We start from the raw sequence: 8,785 nt of genomic DNA, 5'->3' as shown, positions 1-8,785 counted from the left end.
ATCTCTGGCCATTCTGGATAGGTTTGGATATTTGTCAGATCGAGATTTCCACCAAAGTAATATGTTGCTATTATTGCCGCCATCTATCTTACTTGTATCATTACAATAGTTTTCAAACTCATTACATGGGTTTGATGAAACACGCGATTTGAACGGGGTATATTTTGAAACGTTTTGAATGCTTGTAGCAGTTGTACCATTGCTTGGGGCATAATTGATTTGATATTCACAATTGACTGTGTCCATAATCTTTGTATACGACTCGCTGTTTGCGCCCTTATCATTTTTGTAATATTCAATACCAAATCTTGGGTCCAGGACAGTGCAGATAGTAAAGCAGTCACTAGTCAAATTATAATATTTTGACATTTTTGCGAGCGCTGCAACTGTAGAGCGGTGTAGATTATCTTCAGGGTTGGTTTTTGTGGTCATCCATTCAGTAATGTGATCCAAAAGAATATTGAAGAGAGGAACCACCAAAGACAATGTGGAATATGAATCACCACTAATGAGCTGGGTAAATTCCTTGAATGGTTCAAGATACAAAACAATTGTTTCAAACCTGTTCCAAACATCTGCTGAAATTGATAGACAACAGTCTGGATTGTTTGCAGTTGAGTCAAAATCGCAAAAATACGCAATGAAACCAACTTTTAATTCCATTGCTCGTTTAAGCATATCAGCTGTTGAGTTCCATCTTGTAGGGACATCGTTTTTTTTTCAAACGCAAAAATTGAGAACAAAGTGAATATTTGAAAATCAAATCCAAATCCTCCAGATATTTGTCAAATCAAATTCAAATCTATCCCCTCAAAGAACAGTTCAAATTCAAATCTTTAAAGGTTTGACGTATATTTGATTTTGCCGAACACTAATTACAATCTTCTCAATAAACTACAATATAATTACTAATACTATCAACAACAATTCTCTATTTATTAGCCAAGAAATAGACCCCATCGTCGTAGAAGCTGCCTGACTGCGCCTTGAAGAATTTATGAATGTTGGCTTTGGGTTGGCAAACATCACGAAGTTCTTCACTGACGTGTGGAATAGCAGGGAAATTATGATAGTCTCTAGGAGCGATATCTAGAGAATATGGCGGGTGGGGCAAGATCTTCCATCCCACCTCTAAAAGTTTAAAACGTGGGTTTTTTCGTGTGCGGCCACGCATTGTTTTATAGAAAATGATGCTTTGGCAGCGTTTGAGTGACTCTCTGCCTGAGTCTTTTTAGTTTTTGATAGTAATAGTCAGCCATGGTGGTGGGTTGGAAAGGAAGAAGCTCAAATTGCATGATGTCATGTACATACCACCACACTGATAACATGATATCCTTTTGATGAGGATCTGTTTTGAGCTCTGGTTCTGCCCACTCTTCATCAGCAACCCACTGACGCTTTTCTCTGTAGTTTACAGTAACCACTTCTCATCGCCAGTAAATAAGTAATCAAACCAGTCAAAGTGCTTTTGGAGAACAAGAATAAGCAGATCTCAAAGTATAAGTCTTTCTCATATTGTGTTAGACTGTTGGGAACCCTAAACTCCAACTTCGAAACCTTTCCCAATTAATAAAGATAGTGCAGCACTGATGTGTAAGAACATCGCAGTGTGGAGGCTATGAAATCTCCTGGTTTGCGCACCGCTTTAGAATTAACTTCATTTGGACGAACAGACCTTGGACAATCCGTGAGTGAAAGGTTGAAACCAAATTTGACAAGTGTGTTTGGTAATACTGACTCTGCCTAGGGCTTAATATATGTTATTTTCGGCCTCACCAGTGGAATGACTGAGCTGGAACTCATATAAGATGCAGTGTCGAATATGGGATTTCTGAACTGACATTTAATGCCAAGTGAATCACCTGTACTCGCTTACATTGTTGCGTAGAGATTTCTGGAAAATAATGAATTGTCGATGCATTAAAACAAAATGCTAAAACATTCTAGAAAATCATAGAAGTTCCCATTTTCTAATGGGATCCATTTGTAATAGCGCAAGTGCAAATGAACTTTCTTTCTAATCCAATAAATCGACATTAGATTTATATTTTCCTAAGAAAAAGTAATTGAATTACAATTTCACATTTCTGACATGCCAATTTTTAAACTAAAATAAAGTTACCGTTTATTTTATAAAATTTTAGTACCTGTATGTTTTTAATAGGCATTTTATCGTATATGACACACTGTTAAAAATTTCCGTTAAAAAACGGAAAAATATTCTGTTACTTGCACGGAAAGTATCCGTAAATCCATGTATGGGATGTACAGATACATCAAGGAGGTTTAATACACAGGAGACGGCACGGTATATACGTTTATATAAAACGCGCTGAAGCCAGTTTTGAAAATCAGCCGCCATCTTGGTTGACCCAAAACATTTTTATAATTTGCGCAGATCTATGGAGAAAAAACAGATGGAACGCAATCAAAGAATTGCAACAAGTCAATAAATAATTCGCCAGTTATACTTTCGAGGTTATATTATGTTACAATGAATTGTTTGCTAACTGATTATCTGGTTCAGCTTATTCCAAAATATATGGAATACTGAAACAGACATTCAGATAGCTGTATGTCAACACAAAATTAGCAGACACCATGTTTTACACAGTATGAACGTTTCTTGTGGAAATAAAAACAAGCGTTTGCCAGCAATTTTTTATATGTTCCAAAAAACTGTTTTGCTGAAGGGTATTTATTACAACCCAATAAACCTCTTATTTTTCCAAGAAAAAATTACTGTACCTATGAAAAGTAATGCCACCAGCACAATCTCCTGAAGTACACCCATAGGCAGAACAAGATACCAGTGCTTGGTTTGCAAGTACTTTTCAGCATACCAGTACCTGGTATGCTGAAAAGTATTTGCAAACCAGGAAATTGAAGTTTAACACAAAAAAAATTTTGTGTTAATTTTTAAATTTGTAAGCTATTTCCTTTTGAATAACTTAGGGTAGTAAAAGACATGCATTTAAAAACACTGTCAATTCTGGAAGGGGGATTTCAGAAAAATCACTTAATAGTTTTTTTATTGAAATAAATATATTATATGTGAGTTTTTTTTTTTTTGCAATAAAATATACTACATATGATTTTTTATTTATAACTTTGTCATTATTTTAGATCAGTAGTAAAAATTTGTCATTTGTTTGATATCTTTATTGCTGTGTTTATAACCTCACCAATATCAAAATATGAATTTATAAACTTTCATTTTATACTTTGCAGAAAACTTCGGAAAACTTTCTCTCTGTATCAACCATTTACATAACATTAAAATGTAATGCCACCAGTACAATCTCTTGAAGTATACCCATAGGCAGAACAAGATGGCATGTCAATTTAAATTTGTTTATCAATATTTATCATTTTATTATTATTCAGTATAAATCATATAAAGCTTAATAAAAAGTTATAACTTAATTATATATATATATATATATATATATATATATATATATATATATATATATATATATATACATATATATATATATATATATATATATATATATATATATATATATATATATATATATATATATATATATATATATATATATATATATATGTTATGATAGTGTCATGTATATATATGCATTTATATACATACACTTAAGTTATAGCTTATTATCTTATATACATGTAAATACAAACTTGTTTCAACTCACAAACATATGGTTTTCTTTTCACAAGAATCTTTCGTGTATCTGAAATACAGTCTCTGTTGGTAGCATGTTGAAATACAGCTATCTGAATGTCTTTTTCAGTATTCCGAATGTTATTGAAACGAACTGAAGAAGACTATCAGTTAGCAAACAATTCTTTACATGATAGCATAAGTTACCAAGCATAAACTGACCAATTCTTATTATTCAATCATTTGATTGCAATCATTTCAATGTTTTAATTTGGTTTAACAAAGTTTTAAATAAAATCCTAAGTTCCGCGAAATTCTTTTGGGTTAACCAAGATGGCGGCCAAATTTCAAAACTGGCTTCAAAAAAGTCACGTTATGCCGTCTCCTGTGTATTAAACCTCCTTGAGATACATTATGTACGGAAATTTTCCGTATCTGCGGCTAAATTTTCAAATACGGAAGTTTCCGTTGTATTAATAACTGCAGTTATAATTAACATGTTAAACCGCCATAAGTGATTATTTTTCAAACTTATATTTGGGTACACATTCAGCTTCAAAAAGAAATAGAAATATTTATAAAAGTTGACAATTGCATCTTCTTCTTCTTCGATTATTTACTGAAAAATTTGTAATGCTTTTATCAAAAGTTGGATTTCACTATAGATATAATATTTATAACATAATTTTTTATAAAATATATTAATATTATATATTAATTTATATAAATATTATAATATATATATATATATACTGATGTATTATCAACTCCAGGGATATTAAATTAATTATTTTTAATTATTTTGTGTTTAGCAAAAATATTAGTAATAAAGAGAGATATAGTGGTTTTGTAACAATTTTTAGCTTAAGCAAGAAAAAGTTAATTTTCAAACATTCTTAGAATAATGAAATGTTATTTCATAAATTTAGTTTTTTTTTTAGCGATGATTAAGGACCAGATGGGTTAAAGTTATTAATTTTCTATTATAAAATATTCATTTTTCATTATATTATAATATATAACAATGGTATATAAAATTAGTAAAATAACTTAGTATAAAAAATTTTAAATTTTATTTTTTAAATGGTTTTATAATAAATCAAAATAAATTTTTATTAAAGATTAGAAAAGAACATTTAGATTGTTAAAATGTTTATTAGAATGAATAATTGTTATTAGAGTTAAAATAGAGTTTTAAACTTTTTCTTAATTTATCTGCTGCTCAAAAAATCATCGTATTATTTGGTAGGTAAATTTAGTAATTGATTATTAGAATTTGATTTCAAAGAAGTTCTAAAGATTTTTATTTACTTAATAATATAAAAAAATCTAATTTTCTAATTTTAATTTAAATCTAATTTAGTACTGGCACCAACAATGGTAAAAAATTGGCCTTCGCTAAATCAGTCATATAGAGTAACAACTTTAAAGTAATCAATCATTGCACACAATGAGTTTTTTTTTTTAATTTATTACTTTATTAAATATTAAAATGTTTCCTTACTCAAAAACTTATGCATTTTTATTTTTAGTTGATTCGAAATGGATAAGAAAGGAAATACTATATTTTTTTGCATTTGAGTTGATTTATTTATATTTTATGAAACTAATATATATATTAGATAAAAATAAATTTTTATGTACAGTGGGGTGCAAAAAAAAGCCACACTGACATTTTTTCTTGATTTCAAGTATAAATTGTATAATCAAGCAAAACAAAAAAAATTGGATGTGGCAGTGAAAAATTCAGGAAAGAAGAGGTATGCATTTATATAAACTAATATTTATATAACAAAAATCATTAAAGATACAGAATAATATGGGCACATTTAATATTTTAGAAAACAACGAACGGATATAGAAATTGGACAAATTATTGAAGCTGCTGACCGAGGAGAGTCTCATAGAAGCTATGTAGAGCGTTTTAAACTCCACTATTAGCAGATTGGTGAAGAAATATAAACAAAATGGTACAACTGAAAGCTCAATTGGATCAGGGAGAAAACCTAGAACTTCAAAAAAGGAAGATCGCTACATTCTTAATGTTGTCAAAAAAGATTATAAAATCACATGTAGTGAGATAAAACTAGATTTGAACCTTACTAATATCTCAAAGTGGATAATATCTCATCGAATAAAAGTATCAGGTGAATTTTTTTCTGGAAAGCAAATAAAAAAACCATTTGTTAGTGAAATCAATCGCAAAAAAAGAATAAAGTGGTGCATTGAGCACAAAGATTGGACATGTGAACAATAGGCTAAAGTTATTTGGAGCGACGGGTCTCCTTTCATCTTGTTTTATAATGGTCGACCTCACTGTTGGAAATTAATTGGGGAAAAATTCAACCCCCAAACATGAAACGCAACCATTAAACATGACAAAAAGGTCAATGTGTGGGGTTGTTTTAGTGCACACAAAGTTGGACAACTTTACCGGGTGAAAGACACCATGGACCAGCATTTGTATCACAAAATCTTAGTTAATCAACTTGGACCAAGTATAAAAGAATTTTTTCCTAATGGTGACTACATCTTTCAACAGGATAACGATCCCAAACATACAGCACGGTTGAATAAGAGATATCTAGAATCTAAATTAATACCAGTTATGTCTTGGCCAGCACAGTCTCCTGTTTAAATCCAATTGAAAACCTATGGTCTATATTGGATAAAAAGTTGAAAGATTGTAGGGCAACAAATGAAGATGAACTGTTCCAAACTCTTCTTGTTGGTTGGAATGCTTTGCCAAATGACTTATTAAAAAGGCATGTAGATAGTATGCCTTCTAGATGGCCAATTAAGTACTTATACAACTAAAACTTGAAAAATACTTCACAAATCCTAATTTCTTTTTATTATATGTAATATAGAATAATATCAAAAGCATTTCTATCAAAATTGTCTTATATCACTTTTATTATATGAGTTTAAGACATTTTTTATTGCTTTTTTTTTATTAAAAAATTGAGTGTGGCTTTTTTTTTGCACCCCACTGTAAATTTATATAGGATTATGTAATATAATTATATTATTATGTGCTAATACTTTATTAAAAATTTTTTTTTTTTTATTTGAAGTTGTTTATTTACAAATTGATTATTTAATCACGGAAAGTTTAATATTTTATTGTAAATCAAAAATGATTTGTTTTAGATAATATTTTCGATAACATTCAATCTATTTTACATTTAAAATGTTCACTTTTTAAATTTTCATATGAACAACATTCCTTTCATTTACGAAAACTATACGGCAGTTGAGTTGCCACAACCTTTCTGTTGTTTAACGGGGAAAACGCATTGATTTTCAACGGAAATTTCAGTTTATATGCGGAAAATTTCCGGCAGCTACGATGACAAAACCTCCCGTTATTTAACGGAAATAAACGGAAAAAACCCATTGTATTTACAGAAACTTCCGTTTACATGTGATGGGTTTTTCCGTAAAATAACGGGAAGTTGTGTCATCGTAGCTGCCGGAAATTTTCCGTAGAAAACGCGATATTTTTTTAACAGTGCAAATAGATGGTGCTGTAGCTAGATAGGAGCAAGCTTCGTAAAAAATGCTTAAGAACCCAGTATATTTTTTACTGACGTTCCATCTCCATTTTCTTTATTCCAGCCACTTTAAAGGTTTAACTGAAAAGAATCCATAATTTACTCAGGTCTGTTTTAGAAAAAAAATTTTTGCAAGTATTTGAAAACATTTTTATGCAAGTAAATAATCTCCGTTAATAGACAACTCTAATTCTTCTGTTGTGTCTGATGTCGCAATAAAATATTGTATAATCAAACTGTTTATCATCGTTTGAAAATCTTTTTTACTATTAGTTTTGCATGATGTGAAACTCGTTCGACTTAACATTCCACTGAAAAACACGATTGTTCGTCCACATTCACATTCCACTACAATTTAACAACAGATGAAAACCATATTTTAATGTAATTTCAATCTTAAGTGACAGAATTGTTCGAAAATACACATTAAAATTATATTGCTTACTTAAATTAACTACAATTATACACAACTCTCCAACTCTTGCATCAATTACAGTTACTCATTTCAATAGCCATTGTAATGGGTAATACAACTACATTTCATTGACCAAGTCTGGTTAGGGGGTAAAATCAAAAAATTTCAGCATGACGAAAAAAGTTGAGCCTTTATTTGTGTGTTCGCAATTTTTACTGATTAGAGAAATAGTATTACTTACACTCCATTTTGCGTTTTTGCTAGCATGTGTTCATTTGAGAAGATGGCATAACTGTTGCTAAACTATTGTTTTTAATGTAAATTTTATATTTATCTTTTTAAATTTCGTATACAGTAAAATTACCTAATTTCAGATGGATTTGTACTTGAAGTTTCATAACTGGACCATGGCCTACTTAAATACACGGCCTTCTTTTCTGCTTAAATCGAAATAAAATAGGCCAGTTTGAAAATCGTATATTCTGCCGGATGGACAAACTTTTTCAAATCAATTTTAATTATCGAGATATAAATTTAAAGTAAGCATATCTGGCCCAGGATGAAAATTTTTACGTTGGCTAGCTTAATCTAAACTCTACTTAACTTTGAATACTTAATTGTGGCTTCTTTTTGATATTAGATAATAATTATGGTTAATAAATGCTTTTTATTATGGTTGCACCTCTAATTATATTTGTTGTAAAGCAGTCCCAGTTTTTTGTTTTTCAAAGTACAATGATTTGAGAAAGACATAGGTTATATTTGGCAATAGACATTTTGGGACTGTCAGTACTGTGCAAGAAATAAAAATACACAAAAATAAGCTTCAAAAGTATAAAAAAACTTTACCACAAACTGATTAAAAATGAAACAAAATATTTTCAATTTTCTCTGTCTTTTTTTAAATGCAACAATGTTATCTGCAACAATGGAATCCCTGGCTCTTTCTGGTGTTATTAAAATAAATATTTGAAATAACAATCTGTATAATTTCTTTTCCATGACTTTGATGGTTTGTACATAAAAATGGTTGATACCCTTCTCTGCAAAAACTAACTTTGCTGCTTTACAGTGTTGCATTTGAGACTGATAAATAATATCAAAAATGTAATCTATCATAGCAAAACTGTCAAAGACATATTCTAAAATCAGTACTGATAGAGTTGTTAT

The 8,785-nt window shown here is 29.8% G+C and overlaps 1 protein-coding gene and 1 long non-coding RNA gene across 4 annotated transcripts in view; one reads left to right on the top strand and one right to left on the bottom strand.

The window, feature by feature from the left end:
- LOC145194191 (RNA-binding protein Musashi homolog 1-like) overlaps positions 1-8,785 on the bottom strand; it is a 36,187-nt gene that overhangs the window by 23,146 nt on the left and 4,256 nt on the right. The gene's annotated exons all lie outside the window — the stretch shown is intronic.
- LOC149881159 (uncharacterized) lies at positions 4,692-6,599 on the top strand. Of its 2 annotated transcripts, XR_016445394.1 has the most exons (4): positions 4,692-4,888; positions 5,007-5,073; positions 5,176-5,403; positions 5,485-6,599. It is a non-coding gene; the product is annotated as an uncharacterized LOC149881159 (long non-coding RNA). The 2 variants fall into 2 exon arrangements; XR_016445393.1 differs by having other exon boundaries at positions 4,700-5,073; positions 5,485-6,587.

Source organism: Hydra viridissima, unplaced genomic scaffold, assembly GCF_058129835.1.
Source record: "Hydra viridissima isolate aposymbiotic clone 2 unplaced genomic scaffold, HvirCarnegie_v1 scaffold_12, whole genome shotgun sequence".
Classification (NCBI taxonomy): domain Eukaryota; kingdom Metazoa; phylum Cnidaria; class Hydrozoa; order Anthoathecata; family Hydridae; genus Hydra; species Hydra viridissima.
The sequence above is the reverse complement of the archived record's forward strand: the minus strand, read 5'-3'. Positions and strand labels throughout refer to the sequence as shown.